Raw genomic sequence first — 13,981 nt, 5'->3', positions numbered from 1 at the left:
TACTTTCTTTTCTCTTGTTGCTTTTAAAATTCTCTCCTTTTCACTGTTTTTTTCCATCTTAAATACTAGGTGTATTGGTGTGGACCTCCTTGGGTTGATATTGTTGGGGGATCTCTAGGCCTCCTGGATCTGGATTTCTGTTTCCTTCCCCTGATTTGGGACATTTTCAGCTATTATTTATTCAAAGAGATTTTCTGCCCCTTTCTCTCCCTCTTTACCTTCTGGGATCCCTGTAAAACAAATGTTATGCTCGTTGGTGTTGCTGAGTTCCCTTAATCTATTCCCATTTTATTTTTTTTTCTTTCTTCTGTTCAGCTTAATTGCTTTCTATTCCTCTGTCTTCCAGGTTGTTGCTCCATTCTTCTGCTTCCTATAGTCTACTATTACTCCCTCTAGAATATTTTAATTTCAGTAATTGGGTTCTTCACCTCTTGTTAGTTCTTTATTTTTTCCATGTCTTTGTTTGAGGGTCTCACTGGGGTCCTCCACTCTTTTCTCGAAGTCCAGTAAGTATCCTTATGATCATTACTTTAAATTCTCTATCAGGCATTTTCCTTATTTTTGTTTTGTTTAGTTCTCTTACTGTGATTTTTTTTCCCTGTTCTTTAATTTGTGAGTGACATGTTGTGCTCTCCTGTTGTGGCTGAGCTGCTTTTGCCTTCAGTCCAGTCATCAGCAATTGTCCACTTTGCCTGTTGTGGACAGAGTTTGGCCCCTGTATTGTTAATGGGCCAGTCTGGGGTCACCTTGGGCTTGAGTTAGGTCAGATCAGACATTTGCCACAGGTATGGTTGCACCAAACTCTAGGGTATTCTCCCTATGCTGTCCCTTGAGAAGCTTTCATTACTGAGTGGGATCTGTTGTCAGACCAGATGGCTGTCCCCAGCCCACTGCTGGGGTTGTAGTGCAGCTGGGGTGTGTAGCTATCTTCCCCTCTCCCCAAGGCAAGAGTAATGTTGGAATGGTGTTGGCCACTACTGAGGCTGCTTGCACAATGCCATGCTTGTGTTTCTGATTTGGATGGATTCCTGTGGAGGGCAGTTTGAACGGGACAGGTCTGCAGAGAATATGTGAACCTGGTACCCATTGTTAGCATGGTTTGTACGGATACTACCACTTTGGAGAATTACTGAGGGTCGTTAGGGTGGCAGGTCCATAGTAGAAGGTAAAGGTGGAGGTTATTCTTAGTAAGCTAGGTGGAGAGGGTTCATGCTGGTTCCCATGGGTGTCCGTGTACCTAGGCTGGGGGTGGGAAAAAGAAGTGGTGACCACCAGGTCTTTTGTTCTTGGAGAAGTCTCCTAAAGATTCCTGCCCCTCCAGCACATGTTCTGAGATTAGTAAATAAATCTCCTTCTCATATATGTCAGATGTTTTTTCAAACTGGTGCTCCTATGATGTATCTCAGCATAGCTGTTTGTTATGCTATCTCTTTAAAGCAGGGACTCAGTTTCCTATCCGTTTCTGGCTCTCCTGGAGTCAAGCTGCTGATTTTTAAAGTCCCAGGTATTAGGCCCCACTGATTATAAAAACTCGAGAATTTAAGCCCCTCTCGTTTTCCTTTTTTTTTTTTAAGTTTATTTATTTTTTTGCAAGAGACAGAGACAGCATCAGTGGGGGAGGGACAGAGAGAGAGGGAGAGAGAGAATTCCAAGCAGCCTCCATGTTGCCAGTGTAGAACCCCATGTGGGGCCTGAACTCAGGAAACCATAAGATCATGACCTGATCTGAAACCAGGAGTCAGCCACTTAACAGACTAAGCCACCCAGGTGCCCTGACTCTCTTGTTTTCAAAGCCAAATGTTATATGTGTTTGTCTTCCCGGGGCAGACCCCCTGTTCATGAAGTTCCTAATGTGGTGTCTGCTCCTGTCCTTATTCTGTGCTTGTGGTGGCTCTCCCTCCAGCTAACAGTCTTGAGGGTCAGTTTGGTTCCCTACCATGTCTCTGCCCTCTCTACCATTTTTCATGTGGCCTCTTCTCTACAATTAGATCTGGAGATTATATTTTGCCAGTCTTGGGTCATTTTCTGGATAATTTACATTGTATGTGGGTGTTATGTAGGCATATTCCTGGGAGGAGGGCAGTTAGGATCTTCCCACTCCACCATCTTCCCCAGAAGTCTCCAGAGAACACATTTGAAAGATCAAGAATGTGCAACATTGATATATTTATTCTAGTTGCCTTCTGGGGCCCAATATGAGCCATAGTTAACTGTATTAAACATAAATGATTTCTCAAAACATTAGATAGGTTTGATTGCAATAAAGATGACCTGGTTTGTACTGGGCTACAGGGTAGTTTCAAGTAAGTTGTGAGATTCCACTGTTCAATGGTTGTGGGTAGAAGGTAGGAGTACAGAAGTGGTGGTGTGTGATGTGTGAGAATGTGTTTGAATCTGTGTGATGGAGTGAACAATGAGGAAATTTTTTTTGTGTTTACAACTTAATGCTTGGTATTTTCACTGTCTTCCTTCCCTACTATTTTCTAAGATATCTGGAAAGATCTGCTAGCGAGTCATTTTTATGTTGGGTTGAGGATGCATACAGAAGCATTCCAAAAGCCAGTTGGTTTGCAACAATGATAACAAGAAGTACAATCAAGGAACTAATCTATGTTACTTCACATCTTGGTTAAGTGCGTTAAACAGTGTATACTACCGATTTCTTGCACAAAATTTTAAGGAAGTCATTTGCCTAACACACAGCTCTTTGTAATCTTTCAAAAAATTGCATCATTCTCTCCCTACATTTAGTGTAACAGACTTAAGTTATTTACTCTTTATTTCACTTTTTTTTTTTACTTCAAAATGGCCCATATATTTGGTTTGAAAATTCATATAATACTTTCAGGTTAATGATTAAACAAAACAAACAAAAAACAAAACAAAAAACAAACAAACAAAAAAACCACATAAAAACCTCTTTTCTCCCCAACTCCCTCTGTTTGCATTTCCCAGAGGCAGCCACTATCAACACTTTTAGTTGTGCAATTTCATAATTATCTCCATATCTCCAAATGACATACTTATATTACTATTTTTAATTGTTTTTTTTAATACTTATTCACCCTCTATAATCCATAATGCCTCAAGTCACATACAGTTCCCTTTTTTCCATATAGGTATAACATAATTTGGAGTTAGGTTAATAATTATTGCATTACTGCAGTTTTTTTAAATTTTTTTTAATATTTTATTTCTGAGAGAGAGACAGAGACAGAGACAGAGATTGAGCAGGGGTGGGGCAGAGAGAGAGATACACAGAATCCTAAGCATGCTCCAGGCTCTGAGCTGTCAGCACAGAGCCCGACATGGGGCTCAAACTCACAAACCATGAGATCATGACCTGAGCCAAAGTCAGACGTTTAACCGACGGAGCCACCCAGGCGCCCAGCATTAATGCAATGTTTAGTGTTTGCATAATTTTGACTCTGTAGCTACTCACTGTTGAGCCATATAGTCTACTTGAATTCCATTTCCTGTTTTGGTCTATCAGAAAGCTTGCTGCTTCTCTTTTCCCATTGCTAGCATCCATTTCAGCTTTGTCCCACCTGCTGAGTAACTTACCACTGTTCCCCTGATTTCTAGTTTAAAATACTATTCCTTTCATTAATAATAACTATTATTATTAATGTTTATTTTTATTATCTTTATGTGTATTTATATATTAATATTAACATATGTATTTATATCGTATTGATTATATATTAATAATATGGCATTTGTTCATATTAATTGATATATTTAATTTATAAGTTTTTCTATATGTTTTTGTAATTTATACATAATTATAATTTATAAGTTTTAAATATTATATATTAACTTATCAACATCATTGATTAATAACAATAATAGCTTATTTTCTGGGTACTTTTTTTAATGTCCTTTGCTAAAATAATCATTTTTATTGAATTACTCTTGTTTTTTTTAAGTAATTTCTATCCCCAACATGGGGCTCAAATTCATGACACTGAGATCAAAAGTTTCATGCTTTATCGACTGAACCAGCCAGGCACCCCTCTATTTACTCTTGTTGTCATAGTTTTAGAACCAAAATGGCCACATGAATTTCATATCCCACATTTAAACAGAAACTCTTGTGTCTTTCTATGTTAGTTTGTCAGTTCTACATTTGGTACTTCCTTGTTCATTGTGTGGTGCTTTGGCTTCTGTTTACTCCCTTAAAGAAGGTAGAGTAAGTGCTTAGAACATGTTTACATTTGTAAATTTAACTATATATTATTAGTTGATAATATAATGATTATTATAGCTAATGAAAATGAAAACTATCCATACTGCAGTGAATGGCAAGATTTCATTCTTTTTTATGGGTGAATAATTTTCCATTGTATATAGATACCATATTTAACACCGTATGTTAACTCTACTGGAATTAAAATAAAACAATAAAACAATGGCAATAGAAACCAAGCAAGAAAATGAAAAGCCATACAAAGAGTAGTTCTTGAATTAACTGAAAAAGTATAATATCTATATATCTATATCTATATATCTTAATTTGAAAATTAGGGAAAAGTTATTGTTTCTATTTACTTGGTATTAACTAAATGACAGGTACTATGTTCAACACTTTATACAATGATCTTATTCAGTTTTTATTTTTTTTATTTATTTTTTATTTTTTATTATTTTTTTTAACGTTTATTTATTTTTGAGACAGAGAGAGACAGAGCATGAACGGGGGAGGGTCAGAGAGAGGGAGACACAGAATCCGAAACAGGCTCCAGGCTCTGAGCTGTCAACACAGAGCCCGACGTGGGGCTTGAACTCACGGACCGCGAGATCATGACCCGAGCCGAAGTCGGCCACCCAACTGACTGAGCCACCCAGGCGCCCCTTATTCAGTTTTTGTAATAACTTAGCGATACTCTTTATTTTCTTTTTCTTTCTTTCTTTCTTTCTTTCTTTCTTTCTTTCTTTCAAAAGAGCACAAGTAGGGGAGAAGGACAGAGGGAGAGAGAGAGAGAGAGAGAGAGAGAGACTCCTAAGCAGTGCAGAGCCTGATGCAGGGTTCAATATCATAATCTGGGATCATGACATGAGCTGAAACCAAAGAATTGATTGCTTAACCAACAGAGCCACCCAGGCACCCTGCAATATACTTTATTTTATAGATAAGGAAACAAAATAATTAAAGAAAAAACTTGCCCAGTAGCAGAATTGGTTAAAATCCAACTAGTACTCTATTATACCATGTTACAATAGGATTATAGTGATTAAGCAAAGGAAAGGTTTTCTTACGTATTGCTGAAGAAAGTGTAAATTGATATAATCCCTATGTAATCCCTATGGAAAATTTTGAGAAAGAGAGTGTATGTGTATGATCAGGGGAGGGGCAGAGAGAGAGAGAATCCCAAGCAGGACAATGAGCACAGAACCCAATGTGGGGCTCAGCGTCTCAAACTGTGAGATCATGACCTGAGCCGAAATGAAGAGTGGCATAATTAACCAACCAAGCCACCCAAGCACCCTAGGAATTCCATTTTTGAAAATTGATTCTACAATCTAGGTATGCACATATGAACTGATGTAACATCAGTTGTAATAACAATTGACAGCATGTGTTGGCATATTACGCAGATGAAAAAATAGACACTCTTTATATGCTAATATGAAAAGATCTTTGTTAACTTAGATGTATGAAGCAATGGAAACAAATAGGAAAAGAATGCTATTTTTACAATTGTGTTAACGGGGATACAAACTTACTCAAATGCAATTATGTTTTCCTAGGTGAGCTTTAGCAAGATAAGAAATTAGTAATATTGGACATATTTAGGTGGTAGGGCTGAGAAATGGATGGATGTGTGGAAAGTATAAAATTGTGACCTTATGAAATGTAGCTTTATATATGTAAAAAAAAAAATTTAGCCAGGTGAGTATGTCTCATGTTCAAAATGTATTAAAGACACTGTTCCAGTTTTTGATAATTCACATGGAAACAATAACTATGGTGCCAAACAAAAATATATACTAAGAGAATATGTATATGCCTGAGGATGCATGTAATTCATATATTTCCTAAAATTATTTAAATACTATTAAAATAAAAAATATTAAAAGTATTTATTTTTAGGAAGACTTAGGGATATCCCAACAAGAGAAGGAAGGGGGGAAATAACCTGAATTGGGCAATGGGTGTTGGGAATCATTCTTCTTCCCAACTTCATCTACATCAGTGCTGTTCTCATGGCATGTTTAGGTATACCATGTTTAGTACTCCATCAGAGAAAGGAGTTCTCTGAACCAGTTTCTACATAGCTAACACGGGACCAATTTGAAGTGTTCAACATCCCATCAACTAAGATTTAAAGCTACAATCGATGAATTGACCGACCATATATGTGTCCAAAGGTTGGGGCTTCTTGAACAAATAAGGTGTAACAGCAGACACATCAAACTGGAAAGTGGTATGTCTATCATTCTGATGTTTCTCCCCCTGCCTTGATCACCTTGTCCATTGACATCTGCTGCCTTCATTCAGACAACGTACATCTGCAGTATCAGACCTACTTTCACATCTACACATAGGTTTCTTTTAAAATATGAAGCTCAACATTACACAAACTATAAGCATTCAAATAGGTTTTTCTTAGGTTTTTCTTTTTTTTTTCATGTTTACTTATTTATTTTGAGAGAGAGAGAGAGAGAGAGAGAACACAAGCAGGAATAGGTAGAGAGAGGGGGCGGCAGTGGGGAGAGAATCTCAAGGAGACTCAATTCTGTCAGTAGCAAACCATGAGATCATGACCTGAGCTGAAATCAAGAGCAGGACGTTTAATGACTGAGCCACCCAGGCACCCTTCAAATAGGATTTTCATAATTACTATCCTTGAATAGAACTTATCACACCTGAGGTGGTTTGCTATTATTTTGACTATGATGATTGATAAGTGTAATATTGATTCCAGGTTGTGCTTCATATTAAGTCTTTGAAGTCTTTTGATTCTATATTAGGGTTTTGATTTTGTAGCAAAATTGCCTGCCTATTGGACTTATTCATTTTTAGATCAACCTGATAAAAACTGCATTTATGACTAAAAACTGCAATGATATAAATCCTTTGGTGTTCTTATTCTTACATAAGTGACTTTCCCATCCAGGTAATTAAAGAGAAATACACTGGAGCAGAATTATGTGCACAATTTTTCTTAGGTTGTCCAGATTTTAGTGTGTAAGTTTTTATAAGGTGGAATTTCATGTTTCATTTATTCTTTATAGCAACAAGTTAAGGAGACATAATATTTTAAAAATATGCGGTAAACCCTCCAGAAATCTCTCTACTATTCCGTTCTAGAGATGTGATGGTATCTTACTTGCACAAATAGTTCAAATGTCCAGAGATCTGGCTAGACTTACATTCTTTCCTTTCATATAAAAAAAAAAAATACTAGATTATATTCCCTCAAACATACATGTACTTTATGGATGGATTAATTTTAACTTTATAATAATTTGGCTGCCTACTTTGGAACATGTCCCCCCTAAAAGAAGTGATCTTATAGTATACAATGTGTCATTTTGCTGGATTCAGGCATATTTATCAGAGACCATAAGCTCTTATGACCTACCCATCGTTAGAGGGCATCCAGGTCCCAACACAGCCTTTTGTTTCCAGGATCATAACTCAACAACTTTGTGTCATATGGGGTTTTAAGACTTGTATAAGCAATTAGAAGAAACAGTTTCTATTCAGTATTTTGTGGACATACGTGTTCTTATATTGTTGAAAATGTTACACAGAGGCATTGCCTCAAAAAATAAACTACATATTAATAGTCAAAACTCTGTCAGAAGTGCAATATGGCCTCTTTTTTATGACCTGCAGATGAAATTCCAAAGTGTATAAACTTTTATACAACTGTAGTTAACATCACAGTCTGTGCCTATGGAACTCTACACCAAAGACCAAAGAAAAGAGAGCTAAATGATAGACACATACAATTTTTTACTTAATCTTAAAACATACAATTCATTAGCTAGTTTAGATGTTTAATTTTATTATATCTAGATTGTTGCCAAGCCATCTGTAGTTATGAGTCCTAGTTGATTGGTTTTCACAGAAACTTTCTTATTTACAGGCAGGTGCTGTTCACTTTTGCCTACTTATTTGATTGTGCAGCTCTCAGTACAATCTGAGCTTCCCCTGGAAAGAGTCTCCACTATTACAAGATGATTATTGCTTAGTCAGTTATTCAGACTCTCCTGAAATCAGTTGTTATGGGGAGAGGAGTGGGTGGAAGATAGATTGACTCAAAGGAACTCTTTAAGGAAAATGTTGAAGCAGTTTTCAGGGGGAAAAGGGGGAAATAACTGCAAAGAAATCCTTTCTGGAAAAGATCAATAACCAGAAAATTACCCTTTGAACTTATTGTCATAGGGAATTATTAAATAATATTTTCTCTCCAGAACACTAATTTTTAAATTGTCTATTGTAGTGCAACTTTTTCATACAACTAAAAACAAGCAAGCCCACAAAACATCATGCCAAAAAAAGAAGAAACAGTGATTTTCTTGCTTTTTGGAAAAAATACACACACACATACACACACGCACACCCTCATGGGAAAAAAAATGAAGTCCCCTCTATTTCATTGAGAATAGTTAAGGTTTAATCTTACACACTGTACTTATATTTACATAAATAGAAGAATGAATTAAGGAGAAGATAATATGAAATAGAGGAAATTATAAAGTGTAGCAAAAAATTACTATATACTACTTACATTTTAACAGCAAGAGTTAAGAAATCTAGAAATACTGTATCACCAGTGAGTGTATTTTGGCAATTTCAGGCATCTAAGTATATATATTTAAAAAACAGATCTTGGGAGGCACCTGAAAGACTCAGTTGGTTAAGCGTCCACCTTCAACTCAGGTCATGGTGGTGGGGGTGCATCTGGGTGGCTCAGTCAGTTAAGCATCCGACTTCGGCTCAGGTCATTATCTCGCAGTTCATAAATTCGAGCCCATTATTGGGCTATGTGCTGACAGCTCTGAGCCTGGAGTCTGCTTTGGATTCTGTCTGTCTGTCTGTCTGTCTCTCTCTCAAAAATAAAATAAAACATTAAAAAAAAAACAGATCTTGGGGTGCCTGGGTGGCTCTGTCAGTTGAGTGTCTGACTCTTGGTTTCAGCTCAGGTCATGATCTCATGGTTTGTTAGTTAGAGTCTCATGTCAGGCACTGTGCTGATAGCTCAGGGCCTGGAGCCTGCTTTGGATTCTATGTCTCCTTCTCTCTCTCTCTGCCCCTCCCCTGCTTGCTCTCTCTGTGTCTCTCTCAAAACAAATAAATAAACTTAAAAATTAAAAAAAAATGAATAAAAAGCAGCTCTTTATTTCTCAGTGTCTTATTTATTTATTTTTGAGAGACAGAGAGTATGAGTGGGGGAGAGGGGCAGAGGGAGAGAGAGAAAGAGAGAGAGAGAGAGAGAGAGAGAGAGAAGCAAGCAAGCAGGCTCCTGACATGGAGCCTGATGTGGAGCTCAATTTTATAACCCTAAGATCATGACCTGAGCTGAAATCAAGAGTCTGGCACTCAACCGAGCCACCCAGGTGCCCCAGTTTCTCAGTGTCCTTAAACTCAGCTTTATTGAGGTTTACTTTACATACAATAAAATTCACTAATTTTAACTGCACATTTTGATTAGTATTGAGAAATGTACAGTGTTGTGTATTCTCAGTTGAAATCATGATATAGACCATTTCCTTTAACCTAAGAGTGGCGTGAAGTGCTTTTGTATGTCCTTCCCTCACTCCTAGTTCCTGGCAACCACTGATCTTTCTGTCTGGGTTTTGCTCTTTCTAGAATTTCACGTAAATGGAATAAGACAGCATATTTTGATTTTTGGCTATCCTCTTTCAAATAGCGTAATGCTTTATAGATTCAGTTGTGTTGTTCCATGTATTATGTTTGGAATGTTTAATTCCTGAAAGGTATTCCACTATATGGATATACCACAAATTATTTATCAACTTATCTAGTTGATGAACATCTGATTTTTTCTAGTCATTGGATAGTATAAATAAAGCACCTATGAACATCCACATATAAATCTTTTTGTGATCATATGTTTTCATTTTTCTTGTTTAAATACTCAGAAGTGAAATTACTGGATCATATGGTAAGTGTATATTTATAAGAAACTAGTTTTTTTGCCAAAGTGGCTAAGCCATTTTGCATTTCCATCAGCAGTGTCTGAGCATCCCTGTTCCTCCACATTTTCACTGATATCCTATGTAAGTCTAGAACAGTGTACTCTTTTAACCATGAATCACAGTGAGAATTTCATTTTACTTTACAGACCATGATGCACACACATAACTGAAACATGTTTTAGGAAACAATACTTTGGTTTACTACAAAAGCAGTCTGAATTCTATTTTCTATTCTCTATACCTCTTTTATATCTTGCTAAACAATAAAAATGCATGACTTAAATATTAAACTAGTGTAGAAATTACTAATACTTTGACCAATGGTTTAAATAACATAGCTCATAGGGACACCTGGGTGGTTCAGTTTGTTAAGCGTCTGACTCTTGGTTTTGACTCAGGTCATGTCAGACTAGAGCCTGGTTGGGATTCTTTCTCTCCCTCTCTCTCTACTCCTCCCCCCCCCCCACACACACACTCTCTTTCCCTCAAAAAAACAAAAAAAGCTTTAAATCACATAGCTCATAATTTGGACACACTAATACATACCCACACAAATATCTAATTTTAGGATTTTTGTTTATTTTTATACTGAGGCTATAAATAATATTAGTGATTTTCTCTACCAAGGATCACTTGTTTCAAATTAGAAGCGAAAGCTGAATGAAGAGTTAGTCTGGGCTTGGGGTTTTCCCAAATAGATGAGATTGACATAAAACAAGGCAGGGATTGACAGACAGTGGTGGAACTTTAAATTAAATCGGGCTGGTCCGTTAGTGCTAACAAGCCTGTGCCAGAAGATGGACCACATTGGCCACAGTTTAGAGCCATGATGCAGCCATCACCCTCAGCCACCAAAGTGACTTTTCAAACTATTCACCTTTTCAAATTATCTTGCATCAGAACCTGTGTCAATAAAAGGATGGGTTTAGGGAAAAAAATGCTATTTCATTGGTTAAACATTTATTTAGAAAAAAGATTGAAATTATTATCTAAAACTACTAGGCTTAACCATTTTAATTATTTATACATTATCCTTAATCTGTTTTTCATGTTTGTTCAGAAATTAGTTATAATAAGGTGATCAGTGATTGAAACTCAAGAGGCTAATAGATCTTAAATGAGGTTGTACTAGAATGATATTCAATTTTAAGAGTGTGGATTCATAAAAGGAGAAAAAATAAAATTATTTTTCTCTGTAACTCATGAATTTCATTTCATTTTTAGGAACTTTGCACAGACCTCTGCTTTTTCTCCTAAAATTTACCAACATTGTTTCTTCCACCAATGAGTATTCAGCTAAAAACTGAGCTTTTAAAGGTCTTATATTAGAGGAAATGGTGCAAAGTTGCAGAAATCGTTAGTACACTGATTCAACATTTCAGATTAGCAGAAGAACATGGTCCAAGGTCACTGAATAAATTACACCATATCGCAAAATGAAAATTACACCCTGACATAGTATGATTTTAATAAAAAATGAAAATGGGATTTATGACCCCCTTTCTTCAGGCCACTAATGTTCATTGCCAAAAGATGAATCCCTTCTGTGACATTAAATGTGCGATGGGCTACAGAAAATGTTGTGGACTAATTCAGTTGCCAAAAAAAGAGGCAAAGTGTATACATGCATGTATTTTTATACCCATCTGCTATCACGGTGAAGCCAAATATATTTGAGGCAAACAAGTCGGGCCAAATAAGTTCATTTTTCTCCAGTACAGTAAGGGAAACCTAATGAATAAGTGAGATGCAGGTCTACCAGAATTCACAGAAGGAGAGTAACAATGCTGGTTAGAAAGAACTGACAGCCATGTGAACTGAACCACGGAAAAATAATTTAATGTAGCCCTTCTAGGAATCAGTGATAGGCCATGGTCAGTCTGGAGGGACATGTACTGAGTTTCTAATAAGATGCATCTAAGTATATTAATAAATGCTGTTAGTAACAACTCATAGAATCAAATAAAGGAATATCAAAAGCATAAGTTAAAGATGGAACAAGTATAAGGGCACTGTAACATGATGTGAGTTTGGATCAGCATATGTTATACCCTGATTAAATTTGAGAAATTGGTTAAAACCAATACGATGAAATTCATCTCATACGAGTATAAAATAGCTTGGTGATGGCAGGTCTTAACAGATGCCTTCATTCAGAATGACAAAAACTGAGACAGACTGTGTAGGATGGTTGGATGCATAGATTAATGAAACTGTTATTAAGATAATATATTACTAAATATGTCATGGATGGATAGGCCCTCTGACAGTATTTTTATTTTGTCCCAAAAAGAAAACACTAGTTTACAAACTAAAATGTCTAGATGCTGCTCATCAATTGTTTTATTAAAACCCCTATAGACAAAACAAGACACGGCAAAGCACAATTACCAAAGAACAGCCTTCTACCAAAGCACCCTTTGCATTTTATAGGATAATGTTTTTAATACAATGGTTGCTTGGTACTGCTCCATCATTATAACTCCTGTTTAGACTGTTTGGTGCCACCCCCTTGAACTTTCCATCTTTATCTCTGTCTCCATTTCCAGCCTACTTATTTTCTGAAGCCCCTATATACAATCTCCTGTTTCTACAGTTTGCTCAAATATTTTCCTTTAAAGACAATAAAAATGTCCCTCGTATCTATGCAGTGACTCCTCAGACTTTATTTTCCTTTGAACGTGTGGCATCAGTGACCCTCTGCCTCTCCTTTAACATGCTTTTCTCTTTTGCCTTCTTCATGCATTCCTTTCTCCTTCCTCTTCCCAACTCTGATTCTTCCTTGTCTCTTTTTCAAGAGCCCCTTCTTTTCTTCTACCTACTAACAGTGAAGTTTCCCAAATCTGTGTCCTGAATACACTCTCCTCTATACACTAAGTCTACTAATGCATTTACTCTTCGTGGATACAACTAATATTCTGTCATTATCTAATCCTTCAGTCTACATCTCCAGCCTTGAACTTTTACCATAGTCCTCACTTAGCTACTTCTTTCACTTGCTTAAAATATATGTTTATTTGAATTTCCATATTCCAAATTTAACACTTTCCCTGGGAGCAGGATTACATTTGTAATCATTTTCTTACTTGTTTATATTAATAGAGCCACTGTGCTCCCTCTCTGCTAGATTTTGACTCTTTCATTTTCTGTTTCCCTCATTGATTTCTATCAAATCCCTCAGATTAGATCACACCTCTCCAGGTTCTTTGTGGTCCCTATGCTCCATGCACTTCTTATACAGCAGCTAATTCCTGGGAAGGCTTTCTGCATGGTCTCAGTGCCTTAACTATGTCCAGCCCCCATCCAGCCTGCACTCTGCCGTCCCCACAAATCTCAATACACAGCTTCCATCCTATCACTTTTCTGATTAAGAACTTTCCATGGTTTCCCAAAGCCCAATGCATCAAATCAAAGCTCCTCTGACTACAGTTCAGTCTCTCACAGATTGTCCCCTGGTTACCAGAACAATTTAATTCCCCACTCATTTCCAGTGTGAGTGCCTGCTATAGTTACAGCATCTTCATGTGTATTCCCACTTTGTGTATTAATCATGATGCTTTCCACATCAGACATAGCAACACTTGAATTTCAGACCAAGATTTACTTATAATTATCTGATAGCCTGTGATTTATCCCCAAAATGTAAGCTCTTTCTTTGTTTCAAAAGAAACAAAGGGTGAATGATGCTCAGTTCCATCGGCATTTTTTTCCTTTAATTTCGCCTTACTAAAAGTCACTACAAAATGGTCAAGCTATTCAGAGTTACTATAATTTTAATTCCTAAATGAAAATGAGAAACTTACTA

The 13,981-nt window shown here is 36.7% G+C and overlaps 1 long non-coding RNA gene across 1 annotated transcript in view; it reads left to right on the top strand.

Moving 5' to 3' along the window:
- Window positions 1-13,981, top strand: part of LOC122242050 — a 214,903-nt gene that overhangs the window by 88,947 nt on the left and 111,975 nt on the right. The gene's annotated exons all lie outside the window — the stretch shown is intronic.

This window comes from Panthera tigris, chromosome C2 (genome assembly GCF_018350195.1).
Source record: "Panthera tigris isolate Pti1 chromosome C2, P.tigris_Pti1_mat1.1, whole genome shotgun sequence".
In the NCBI taxonomy this organism is placed as follows: Eukaryota; Metazoa; Chordata; class Mammalia; order Carnivora; family Felidae; genus Panthera; species Panthera tigris.
Note: the sequence above shows the minus strand (reverse complement) of the source record. Positions and strands in the feature narration are given on the sequence as shown.